The sequence below is a fragment of the Urocitellus parryii genome, chromosome 7 (genome assembly GCF_045843805.1).
Source record: "Urocitellus parryii isolate mUroPar1 chromosome 7, mUroPar1.hap1, whole genome shotgun sequence".
Lineage (NCBI taxonomy): Eukaryota > Metazoa > Chordata > Mammalia > Rodentia > Sciuridae > Urocitellus > Urocitellus parryii.
The window spans coordinates 22,411,250-22,425,026 of record NC_135537.1 but is presented as its reverse complement, the minus strand read 5'-3'; the positions used below and the strand labels follow the sequence as shown (position 1 = coordinate 22,425,026).

At 33.9% G+C, this 13,777-nt stretch overlaps 1 pseudogene; it reads left to right on the top strand.

Moving 5' to 3' along the window:
- The first annotated feature begins 2,101 nt into the window (after window positions 1–2,101).
- LOC144255828 (signal peptidase complex subunit 2 pseudogene) lies at window positions 2,102–2,566 on the top strand (annotated as a pseudogene).
- The last annotated feature ends 11,211 nt before the right edge of the window (window positions 2,567–13,777 follow it).

Genomic DNA, 13,777 nt, shown 5'->3' with positions numbered 1-13,777 from the left:
GCTGGGATTAATAGCCTTTGAGTTAGTTTCAAGCCATGAATTCCCCAAAATGGTACTTTGATAGTTTTCCTTGTTTGATTCAGAGGTACGTGGATTAAGTTGCATTTGATCTTGAATTTTTCTAACTTAATACTACTGCTTACAGTTTCAATTGACATTAACATAGTACTTTTTATGTGCTAGGCACTATTCTAAGCATTCTTTATGTATTAATTTAACCCATATAAAACCTTATGAGGCAAATGCTATCATTATCCCCATTTACACACAAGAAAACTGAAAGCCAAGAAGCTTCACAACTTACCTGAGATCACTAGAAAGTGGTGGAACTTAAAATTTCAAGTAGTAAATAAAAGTGGAAATGGATACTATTTAGTTTCTAGAATGAAATACAATATTATATATATGTATAATATATTATTTATTCTGATATTAGTATCATTTTATCATTTTACAAATGAGGAGACTTTGGGAGGTTTAAGTGTCTCCCAGTAAAGTAGAAGAGTCCCTCTTTTAATTGAGGTCTGTCTGACTCTATAACCCATAGGCTTGACTATCGTTTAATACCTAAATAGCTTTTGGGAATTTGAATTGCCAGTGGTCTCTGCTGCTTCCTACAGATATTTCCAAATGTTATCAGGGTCTCTTGGGAATAAAACAACTCTGCCTGAAGCCCAAAGATGAGATCAAAAAGCCAATATTACTTTTCAATTGTGCGATTATAGCACTTCTTGTGTGGTTTTACAACTCACTCCAGACTGCATTTATTATTATCATCACTTGTTCCAAATACAGGCCATGGAACAAGTAGTTTGCTTTGTGAAATATGGGATAGCATGAGCAATCTTTTGGTTTTCTAATGTGGAGGTAGAGGATGCCAGCCATAACTTCCAATGTTTCCATTAAGATATATTATTAGTGCTTGCATTCATATAGTTGAATCCATAAATTTACAGGAAATTATAGTAATTTTCTTCATCCCAGTAGTCAAAAGTTTTAAAGTAGGAAAGCAAATTGACTTTCATGTAATTTTCTTAGTTCATTTATGCCAGGGAAGCTTTTACTATGTGAGGTATTCTGAGTGTAGCTCAGAGGCAAATGAATCGTTCACTTTAAATGGTATGAAACATCTGGGAGTTAGTTCTTACCTGTTAAATTAATAGTTCATAGAACTCCAGTTTTGCAGAGTTTGTACTAAATTTAGGACAGAATTAAAGTTCTTTTCCCTAAAGGACCCAAACCTTTGCTGCTAGACCAAGATTTATTTTGATAAAGATTGCAATTTGCTCATTGGTTTAATTAACTGATTCTCATTCTATTTTACTCTGAGATGTTGTCTTTATGGGATTCAATGAATGTTTTTTTAACAAAGAGATGGTGCAAGCAAGAACTAGTTATTAGCTCACATCACAGATAGTTGATCTAGTTATTATGCTGTCAGGCTGAAGTGACCTGAAATGATGAGGTAATTTTTCAAGAGTATTTGTCAGATGGAAAAAATTGTACTGTGTTCCATATAAGCACTTTTGTTTATAGCAATAACTTCACATTTTTAGTATTCAAAACAAACAGTAAACATGAAATTTTCTATTAAACAATTATTATAATGAGTACCCTATTAAACATTTTCTGTGGAGAATTGCAAGCCCAAACAAAACTGTTCTCTTTTGTTCTAAATAGAGCACTGTTTCCCAAATGGGGGTCTAACTTTCACAGAATAGAATTAATTGATCCCTTTTCTCATCCTAAGCCTTTAAGGATGAAGGAAGACCCAAACCAGTACAAAGTAATCACTCACTGAATATTAATTGCATATGAAGATAGGATGAGTTCATATTAATTTTTTTTTTCTGTGTTAGCCTATTTTTAAGCTTACTATCAATCAAAGCCCCTCAAATTTTACCTGGCACTGCCAAGTCACACCGACCCTGTATTTGTAAATTTTTTCTTACATTTATATTTGGTTAACTTCTTCTTGATGCATATTTGGCTTATCTTCTTGGCTTATGGCTTTTTAGTTTTGATTTTGTCAGCATTGTCAACTGAAAATTTTTTGGCTATAGTTTTATCCGAGTCATTAACAATAAGCAAGGCAGACAAGATGGTGGCAGCACAGAGCAGGAGAAATGGTGGTCGCAGAAGCATTAGTGGGACTGGTCGTGGCACCAGCTGCAGGACAGGTAGCATCCGCAGTAGCTTCTTAGATAAGTGGGAAATTGACAATAAGCCTGTAAAAATTGACAAATGGGATGGATCAACTGTGAAAACTCTCTGGATGATTCTGCCCCAAAGGAGAAGAGCATCTTTCTTGTGGTTCACAGGAAGGATCCTACTGGAATGGATCCTGATGATATTTCAACTGTCCTCCAGTCTCAAAAGGCTTAATGACAAATATACCCTGAAGCTGACCTTCATCAGTGGGAGAATAAAGCAGCAGCGGGAAGCTGAATTCACCAAGTCCATCACCAAGTTTTTTGACCACAGAGGAACACTGGTTCTGGATGCACAGGAGCCTGAAATATCCAGGGTCCTTGACAGTCTTGCCACAGAAAGAAAAATAAAATAGCGAAATCTAAAAGCAGACCTCTTTCTGCTGGACCATGCTGAATTACTGGTTGGGTGGGGAAAGAAAAATAATTTAAAATGAGTAAAGTAATAAATGTCCAAAATGTTCCTTTTTTGTCCTGAAATTTTAGTCCTTTCTGGAAAAATAGGATTTTCTAGCACAGATATGAGAATCTATAGCTCCTAGGTCTAGCTGTAGTTTCCTTGGTCTGCTGATTGTGTTGTGTTACTAATTGTGTTGTGTTGCTTTACTTGCTTTGGAAAAGCATTCTTGCTAAAAGCGGGCTTTTTTTTTTTTTTTTTTTTTTTTTTTTACTATTGCAAGACTTTTTTCTTCTGTACTTAGTAGTTCTTTCTATAGTATAGCTTTGTGCCATGAAGCATTTGAAGACTTCAATGCTTCAGTAACTTTGAAAAATTAACTTCAATAACTTTGAAAAATTGTTAACCTAATGCTGACTTTGTGTTAATTCCTATTTCAATAATTGTTTCCCTGAAGAATTCTGGATATAACTTCTTGTGTATTACAGCTTCCTTCACACACCATTTTTTTGTGTGGGTGTGCATATACTGACTTGGGGGAAAAAAAAAAAAACAACAGCCAGAAAACAAAAATACAGCTTTTAAATTTGCTTAAAACAGACCAGCCTGTTACATTTTATGTTCTTAACCAATTGAAGAAGCCAGTGACATTTTTATTTTTATATTGTCTGTTTTCCACTAGTATATCTCTGTTGGTTTGTTTGTGCTTTAGTGACTGCCATTTTCTAATTTTTTTCCAATCAAAGGAAAAAAGATATAAAACACACACACACACACACACACACACACACACACACACACATACACACACACACACAAAAGAAAAGGAATAATAATTAGATAGCACCAGAGACAGAATCAAAAGTAGCTGGAAAAAAATAGCTGGACTAATTCTGGTACTATGTAGCTGTGTACTTAACTTTAGCATTAAAGTACAATTCTCTAACTTAAAAAGACTAATTTGAAGAGAAAATGGTATATTAGAAGAAGTATATACTTTCAAGTTCCTTCACAGCTCAAGATTCAAGCAGCAGGCATATTGCTGAGGGAATTCACTGAAATTCAGTACTGGGCAGTAAAATAATCATAGAGACAGAAATCCAGAAGCTTTGAACATATAACAAGAAAGACATTTGAGACTCACCAGCTTTGCTGGTGGCAGTAGTGTTAGCACTGCCAGTTCACTCCAGAGGGGATTTTTAATATGGGCAGAAAGAGAGAAAAGCATTGCAGATAAATTTGTCACAAGAGAACCTGTGGGACAGTGAGGGTGGCTGATCTTAACTGACTCAGAGACAGTGGGACAAGCTGATGACTAAAAAGGCTCATAGTCTCTCAGTGGGTGAGCAGAGAGTTTCATGGGGAGCCATTTGCAAGTGGTCACAGGGCAGCTTGCAGTGGTGGGAGATTGGGAGTTCATAGAGGGCTTTGCCAGCTTGTCCCAGAAGATGCCTGTCATGGGGTCCAAGAGTGTGACTAGGCTAGCATGATTGCAATAGGTAGAGAGAGGACTGAACCCAGGGTGATCCAGGCAGAAAATATTGAGGCTCTCAAGTTCCCTCTATCTCTGGTCACTCATACAATCAGCTGGGAAAGGCCAGAAATTGGTCAGACAGACATGCCCGCACTCTTTATGCCCTGAAAATTTGAAGGTTAATCCATACTGGCATGTTTTAGAATATTCAAGAAAAGAAATAATTACTTTTAATACCAACCTTTTAAATTTCATGAAGATTTTGGTAGGAATAATGGTATATACTATAAGCATTGACAAAACTGAAAATTTCTTTCTATGAAATATAAAATGCTCAGTATCTAAATCCAAGTTGGGTGTGGTATATCAGTGTGAACTTTGGATGTTTTGTGTTTTTATATTTATGTTGCAGTGTTCAAGATGCAAATATAAAATTTAATATTTGTCATGCTTTTACAAAAGTAAATCCTAAATTATTAAGCTTTGTCCATATGTACTTATACTTTTGAAATTACTTGTCATATATTAAAAATTCCCTTAACCCCCCCCCCCAAATATTGTAAAGCTCCCAAGTCGAAGAGGTTCTCTGGAAGAGCAATGAAGTAAATGAAAATTAAGATCCAAGCAAATTCAGGAAACAAACCAAAATGGCAAGAAATAACAGAACATCTACCCATAATAACACTGAGTTTAAATGTTCTCAATAAAGAATAGGTTGTCAGAATGGATTAAATAACAAGATACAACTATATGTTGTTTGTAAGAAACTCATCTCATAGGCAAAGGCATCCACAGGCTGAAAGTAAAAGGATGGAAAAAATATTTCATGCAAATTATTCCATGCAAAAAGAGTCTGAAAACAAACAAGAATGGCTATCCTCAAGTCTGACAAAGCCAATTTCAAGCAAAAATTAATCAGAATTTAAAAAATAAATAAATAAAGTTATGAAGTACTAGTATAAGGATTAATCCAACAAAATATGATAGTAAATATTTATGCCCCAAATGTCAGTGTGTGTACCCAATCATATGAAACAAATAATTCTTGACATTAATTCTCAGACAGACCCCATAAAATAATTCTGAGTGATTCAACATACCCCTTTCACCAACAGGTCATCCAGATAAAAATTCAACAAAAATACTTCCAACCTAAATAATGCTATAAATCAAATGGATCTAATAGACATCTACAGAATATTTCATCCCAAAATAGCAGAATTCACTTTCTTCTCAGCAGTTCATGGAACCTTTTCCAAAATATACCATGTCAAAATACACAATGTCTGTCTTAACAATTAAAATAAATTATATAATCATGTGCATCTTATTAGATCATAATAGAATAAAATCAAAAATCAAATAACTTATAGAAAGCACATAAACACATGGAGATTGAATAATACTCTTTTAAATGAGGAATGGGACATAGAACACATGAAAGAAGAAATAATAAATTCTTAGAAACAAATGAGAACAGTGATATAACATTAAAAATTTCTAGGCAGTATGAAGGCAGTTCTAAGTGGAAAGTTTATAACATTGAGAGCCTACATTACAAAAATGAAAACAAAAGACAAAATAAAATAAAAAACAAAATAAAAAATAAAACAAAATAAAAAAACAGAAAGATTCCAAATAAATAATGCTATGCCTCAAGGCCCTAGAAAAGGAAGAAAAAACTAATTTCAAAATCAATAGAAGATGGGAAATAATTAAGATCATAGCCAGAATTAATGAAATTAAGAATAAAAAACCGGAAAGAATCAATATAACAAAAAGTTGATTCTTTGTGAAGAAAAACAAGATTGACAAACCATTAGCCAAACTATAAAATAAAAAGAGGGAAGACCCAAATTAACAAAATAATTTGAAAAAGGAGGTAGTATCACTGGCACTTCTGAAATCCAGAGGCTCATTAGAAACTATTTTGAAAAGTTATCTTCCAATAGACCAGAAAATCTAGAAGAAATTAAGAAATTTCTAGACACGACGACCTGCCCAAATCGAATCATGAAGATATAGAAAACACAAGTAGACCAATATCAAGAAATGAGATTGAAGCATAAATTAAAAGCATTTCAACAAAGAAAAACCCAGGACCAGACTGATTTTCAAGTGAGTTCTACCAGACCTGTGAAGAAGTGTTAATGCCAGTCTTCCTCAAATTATTCCATGAAATAGAAAGGGAGAGAACACTCCCAAATTCTGTGAAGCCATTATCACCTTGTTACCAAAACCAGACAAAGACACATAATGGATGGAAAATTACAGACCAATATCTCTGATGACCACAAATGTAAAGACCCTTAATAAAATTATTAAATGCATTCAAAAATACATTAAGAAGATAGTACTTCCAGTCATAATGGTGCATGCCTGTAATCCCAGCAGCTTGGGAGGCTGAGGCAGGAGGATCACAAGTTCAAAGCCAGCTCATAGTCAAGTGGGTTTGATCCCAGGGATACAAGGTTGGTTCAATATATGCAAATCATTATAGGTAATTCATTACACAAATAGAATTAAGGACAAGACTCACATGATCATTTTAATAGATGTAAAAGAAAAAAAGAAAAAGCCTTTAACAAAATCTAGAACCCACCCATGTTAAAAATGCTGGAGAAACTAGAGATAGAAGAAATTTACCCAAACATTATAAAGGCTACATAATACAGTCCAAAGCCAATATATTGAATGGAGAAAAACTGAAAACATTTCCTCTAAAATCAGGAACAGGACAAGAATGTCCATACTTACCACTCCTATTCAATATAGTTCTCAAAACTAGTCAGAGCAATCAGGCAAGAGAAGAAAATTAAATGAATTAAAGCAGGAAAAGAAGAAGCCAAATTATGTCTGATGATGACATGATTCTATATATAGAAGTCCCAATAAATGCCACCAGAAGACTTCTTGAGCTGATAACTTCATCAAAGTAGCAGGATACAAGATCAACATTCATAAGTCAATAGCTTTCCTATACTCCAATAATGAACCTACTGAGAAAGAAATCAGTAAAACTATCATGTTCACAATAACTTTAAAAAAATGCTTGGAAATAAATATAATTAAGCAGGTGACAGGCCACTACAATGAAAACTATAGAACATGGGAGAAAAAAATTGAAGAAGACCTTAAATGGAAACACCTCTCAGGTTCTTGTATAGACAGAACTAATATTGTCAAAATGGCCATTCACCAACGTGTTATACAGGTTCAGTGCAATCCTCTTGAAAATACCAATGGCATTCTTCACAGAAATAGGAAAAAACAGCCCTAAAATTCATTTGCAAGAATGAATAGAAAGACATAGAATAGCCAAAGCAAAACCGAGCAAAAAAAGTGACACTGGAGGAATCATAATACCTGATCTCAAATTATACTACAGAGTTTTAGTAACAAGGACAGTATGGTTTTTGCATCAAAATAGATATGAAGATCAATGGAATAGAATAGAAGACATAGAGACAAAGTCATAGTTACAGTCATCTGATTCTTGACAAATGCACCAAAAATACATGTTGGAGAAAAGATAGCCTTTTAAACGAATGATGCTGGGAATACTTGACACCCATATATAGAAGAATGAAACTAGATCCCTATCTTATACCCTAAACAAAAGTCAAATCAAAGTGGATCAAAGACCTAGGAATTAGACCAGAAACTCTGCAACTGTTAAAAGAAAACATAGGGTCAACACTCCAATATATTATCACAAGCATTAATTTCCTTAACAAGACCCCTAAAACTCAAGAAATAAAACCAAGATTCAATAAGTGTGATGAAATCATATTAAAAAGCTTACACACAGCAAAGGAAATGATTTATAGCATGAACCTTATAGAATGGGAAAGTATCATTGTCAGCTACACCTCTGATGTGGGGTTAATATCCAGAATATATTAAAAAACTCAAAAAAATTAATGCCAAATAATAACAACCACCACCCAATTAATAAACAAGCAAAAGAATAAAACAGACATTTAAAAGGAGGCATACAAATGACCAACAAATATAAGAAAATGTACAACATCACTAGCAATCAGGGAAATGCAAAACTACATTGAGATTTCATCTCATTCCAGTTAGAATGGCAATCATCAATAATACAAACAATAATAAATGTTGGTGAGGATGTGGGGAGAAAAGTACATTCATACATTATTGGTGGAACTGCAAATTAGCACAAGCACTCTGGAAAGCAGTATGGAGATTCCTCAAAAGACTAAAGAGTGAAACACCTTATGACCCAGCTATCCAACTCCTTGACATTTATCCAAAATAAAGTAAAACCAGCATATTATAGTAATATAGTTGCATCAATGTTTATAACAGCGTTATTCACAATTTCCAAGGCATGTAAGCAGTTCAGGTGCCTGTTAACAGATGAATGGATAAATAAGATGTGATATATACATATATGATGGAGTTTTACCTAGCCATAAAGAAGGATGAAATTATGACATTTGTCAGTAAATGGATGAAACGGAGAACATCATGCTAACTAAAATAAGCCAGACTCAGAAAGTCAGGGGTTAGATGTTTCTTTCATATGTGGAATATCAGCAAAGTAAGAAAAAGAAGAAGATGAAAGAAGAGGAAGAGAAGAAGAAGAAAAATATGGAGGAGGAAGAGGAGAAGGTGGATCTCATGAAAACAGAGGTGACATCAGTGTAGTATAAGGGGCTTGAGGGGGAGGGAAGAGGGGCAGGAAAAGAGGGGAACTGTGGAATGAAATAGAAAAAAATGCTATGTACATATGATATACCACAATGAATTCTACCTGTCTATATATTTATAAATCACCAATTAAAAAATAAATAGAGGGCTGGGGCTGTAGCTCAGTGGCAGAGCGCTTGCCTAGCATGCATGAGGCACTGGGTTCGATCCTCAGTACCACATAAAAATAAACAAAATAAGGTACTATGTCCATATACAACTAATAAATAAATAAATATAAAGGAGACCAATAGAGTAGAGGAAAGGAAATGGGGGAGGGAGGCAGAGAGGGAAAGAGGAAGCACTGGGAGCTGAAATGGAGCAAATTGTTTTCCATGCCTGTATGATCATGTCAAAATGAACCCCACTATTATGTGTAATTACAATGCCCTAATAAAAACTTTAAAAAGACAGATTTATATGGCAAAATGCCAATGGATTGCCTTGTGACAGAAAGTTTATTAACACAATGTTGTCATTGTGTTGGCCAGTTGGAATTCTATTATCAAGATACCCGAGACTCCAATTTGATAATCAGAAAGTTGATTGGTGAAAATGATCTTGGAAAATATAAAAGGAATATTTTCATCCTTTTGTATTTTCCATATAGATTTAGCAGGAAATCTCAGTTTAGCAATGAACTGTGTTTCAAATATGAACCTGTGATCCTTTGTTTAGAATTTGTATTATTTTTTTTCCCCTGCAGGAACAATGTTTCCATGATGATGAAATTCTCAGGCAATGCCATAAAAAGCTTATTTGAGCTTTCATGTGGATAAAAAAGTGTGCTTTTGAGCAAAAACCTATGGGAAATTGTAGCTATGTCAAAACTAATAATTAAAACAAAACATTGATTGAAAAGTAGTCCTTAAATACTACTTTTTATAATATTACAAGATTTCCTCCAATTTCAATTTCTTTTGTGTTAACCTGTGCCCTATGTGCTTTCAACCCTTTACCTCCATCTTCTTGGGGCACTGGGCATCCTTATTAAGTGGCATTTGCCATAGACCACTGTACTTATTGACTTCCTTTTTCTGTCTTTTCTGGATAAATTCTCTGTAAACTACAACTTGCTAACCTAATAGATGGCTTGAGATACTAAAAATGACAAAGCTTTCAGAGGATGTAAATTTGAGCAGGGTGCAAGGGGAATACCTCTGGAAGACCAAGATTCATCTTCAGTAAGGACATTTGTAGGAAAGAGCACGGTAGGCTACTCTTTGTTGGAATATAGCAAATAATGTTCCTTAACAGTTACTGAGAGTCCATAGGAGGTTAGATCATTGGAACAAATCCTAAACCCATTAAATCTCATCAGAAATGGTTCATACAGTTAATTAGGAGGTCTAATTCCTTTCAGCGGAGACCTTAAATAGCATTACAAAATGTCTGTGTTGTACCAGTTTGTGAAGAGTTTTTCTGTGACAGAGATAATAGGGTCTTATATCTATAAATAATCCTGATTGAAAAAGTTTTTCAGAATATTTTTGTTAAAGAGCCCAGATTTAACTTCCCAATTTTGGAGATCACAGGTGTATGTTTATTAGGATAGTACTGAGAGAGAATTTGTGTGTGTGTGTGTGTGTGCCTGCACACACACACACACACACACACACACACACAGATACATTCCACCCTGTCAGTCTATGGATGCAAGATCAGAAAAACTGTACCCTTAAGCACTGTGATCAGTTATGATAAAGCAGGTATTGCAGAAGCATGTTGAAACAAAACAAGGAAGAATACAAGTACTAACAACATTTTATTTCGAGTTAGTAAGGGCTAGTTCAAAACTATGGAGAACAAAAATACTGAAAAACAGTAAAATTGTGTGGAAATTCATTTTGTCTTAGTAAAATGATAAAACAGCCATGTATCCAGAGCAACAGAAGGAGGAAATTCATGAGAGGAGTTATATAATATGGATGGATTTTAATGTCATGAATCTGGTTTGTTTGAAAACAGGTCCCTTTTGAAATATTTATTTATTCTATTAAAATACATTTAATGTTTATCTTCATAATTTAATATATTTTATATGAAATCTTGATTTGTGCCAATCCAGGACATTGATTATGCTTAATTTGTCTGCATAGAAGACAACTAGGGATTTTTTGTTGTTGGATGAATCTATTGGATAAAACAGAATATATATTCTGCCATTTTTTTTACTCTCTTAAGGGGTATTCAGTATGATACTGCCTGAAGTCACAATCTTTGGATGAATGAATGAATGAATGAATGAATGAAAGAAATTATTGACTACCATTTGTGAGTCCAGGATACTGAGCTTACAGAGGTTGTCCAGTTACTATCACCACATTTTCCTTGTTTTTATTAACTAAATCTTCATCATCCTTGCTTTGGGTGTCATGTAATTTCACAATTATATTAAAATTTTGTCTCTTCTTAACACATCACTAACAAATATTGTATTTTCCAAGATACTTTATTATTCCCCTTTTCTACTTTTTAATAGCTTAATGATAGATGTTAAAATGATTATAAGAAATATATTGATATTAAGGTGAGGTGATATGATTAGAGTTGTGTTTTATGATTTCATATTTTTCTATAACTAGTATGCATTACTTTTTACATAAAATATATTCCACTTAAAGTTTATGTAGTTTCTTCTAAATTCCTGAGTTTTTTCTCATACAGAGAAAAATACACAACCTCTAAACCCCGTGTTCACAGTTCACTGTGATTAAATCCTGTGGGCAGTATCTTTCTTAGCACATAAAATTTTTGAACAAAATCATTTTTCTTTGTTAAGGTTTTGAGGTACTTGTCTAACTCTATTCTACTTCCTAAGTGTAGTTATAAACTAAAAAAATAAGGTATATACTTAACTTCTATACACTTTGTTCAGAGAACTACTTGATATCTTTTTCTTTTGCACAACTTTTGTTTAAATAAAAAATTATATGTATATATGTGTGTATCTCTCTCTCTCTCTCTCTCTCTCTCTCTCTCTATATATATATATATATATATATTTATGTGTGTGTGTGTGTGTGTGTGTGTGAAGATTTCTGCTTGATGATAGAATGTAAAAAGTTGTAATATGCCATTCTCTCCATTTAAAAGTCAGGAAAAATAGATAAACTGGAAAAAATCACAGCTTTTAAAAACTCATCAGAAAGAGAAAGACACTAAGAAAACTCAGTGTATTAAACTCATGAATACTCAGGTTCCAGGATCATTCTCTTCCCTCCAGGATACAGTTGATCAGCTCTGCATGTGACAATTTAATGCTGTAGCAGTATAAGAAGGATTTTGGCAGATACTCTTTGATGCCTCATGCTCTCATGAAGTCTTTCCAATAGTCTTTCTTAGTGAGTGTCAAGCTCAGGAGTAGAAGGCATGTGTGTTACTGGCCTCTTAAAACCTAACACAATTGAAGGGTTGTTATGTGAGGCAGAAACAGATACAATAATTTGGTTTTCTGATTAGATTTTTTTCTTCTGGGGAGATGACATCTTATCTTATAACTGATAAGAACATTCTGATTGGCTTGATAGTTCTGTTTTTCTCTTGCAAATTAATAAGGCACTCTCTGGTATTTTTTTTTTTTTTTGATACTGGGTATTTAACTCAAGGACACTCAGCCACTGAACCACATCCCCAGCCCTATTTTGTATTTTATTTAGAGACAGGGTCTCACTGCATTGTTTAGTACCTCGCTTTTTGCTGAAGCTGGCTTTGAACTCGTGATCCTCCTGCTTTAGCCTCCTGAGCTGCTGGGATAACAGGCAAAAGCAGTTCTTTGGTTTCCCAAAACAGACAACAAAAATGTGGCTCATAATTCATGGAATTAGTTTGTGGGTCAAATCAACTTTCTCTAGCACAGGGTCTCTGTAAATTTCACAAATAAAACTTGTGTGTCTTCAAATGCCAGTTCTATAAATAGGTTTTATCTTATAGTCTCAAAATTCTTGCCAGATTGGAAACATTTCTATTTAAATTGAAAACTAAAAGCTAAAGGATATTTCACCAGAAATTATTTTAGTTATTAAGCACCTCTCAGTAGATATTTATGGGATTCTTGGACTATGAAATCAAATTTTGTCTTGCTAATAAGTGGTCTAGATTATGAAATCCAGTAGCAATAATTTATTAAATTAATTAAGAGACATTGTAGTAACAGATTTAATAGTAGTAGAGTCACACAGTATTATTAGGCCTGGGTAGATATATAAAATAATGCTATTCATGACTAAAATTTATCTTGACTTACTTACTAAAAATAACGGCATATTTCATTTTCTGGTAGTTTTATTATAATATTCTATGAATATAATTTGGCTAGGTTGGATTTTTCATTAATTAAGCATAAATTCTACTAAGATAAAGTAGGAAATAATAAAACTGTGTAAGTGTTAATGTTTCTGAGAATAAATGACAAATTAATCTAATGGAGATGTCAATCATAAAATGAATTATATGGGCTGAAGAAAAATGTGAACATCAAATTAAGAAGGGGCATTACATTTTAAGTCTAAGGTAAGGTGGATGAGTAGAGCTGAGTTTCATAAAAAGACAGATTTGAGGTCATAACTAAAATAGACTTTATTTCAAGCCAACTAACCTCAATTTATATTCTTTCTTACCCTAAGCTGTAGCTAATATACCTGTATATTATGAGGAATACTGTCAAGAATGAAAATGGAGGATAAGTAGAACCTCCTAAAACTCCTCTAGAATGGAATGCCATCCACATGATAGGAAAGAAGTCAAATGAAGTATGTAATGTGGTACCATCTGAGGTTTCAATACATGTATATGTTAATCGAGTTGGTGAAACGCTAGTGGTGAGACATCAAAGAAGCAGGAGGTGAGGACCACAGCTGTGACTGTGGTCACAGTTCAGGTGTGCTGTAATGAGGAGCTGAATTGCAGTAGCCTCAGGTGCTGAAGGGGGTGCTCAGGGCTGGATGCAGAAGCAAGGAATTAAGACCTTAGTCTATC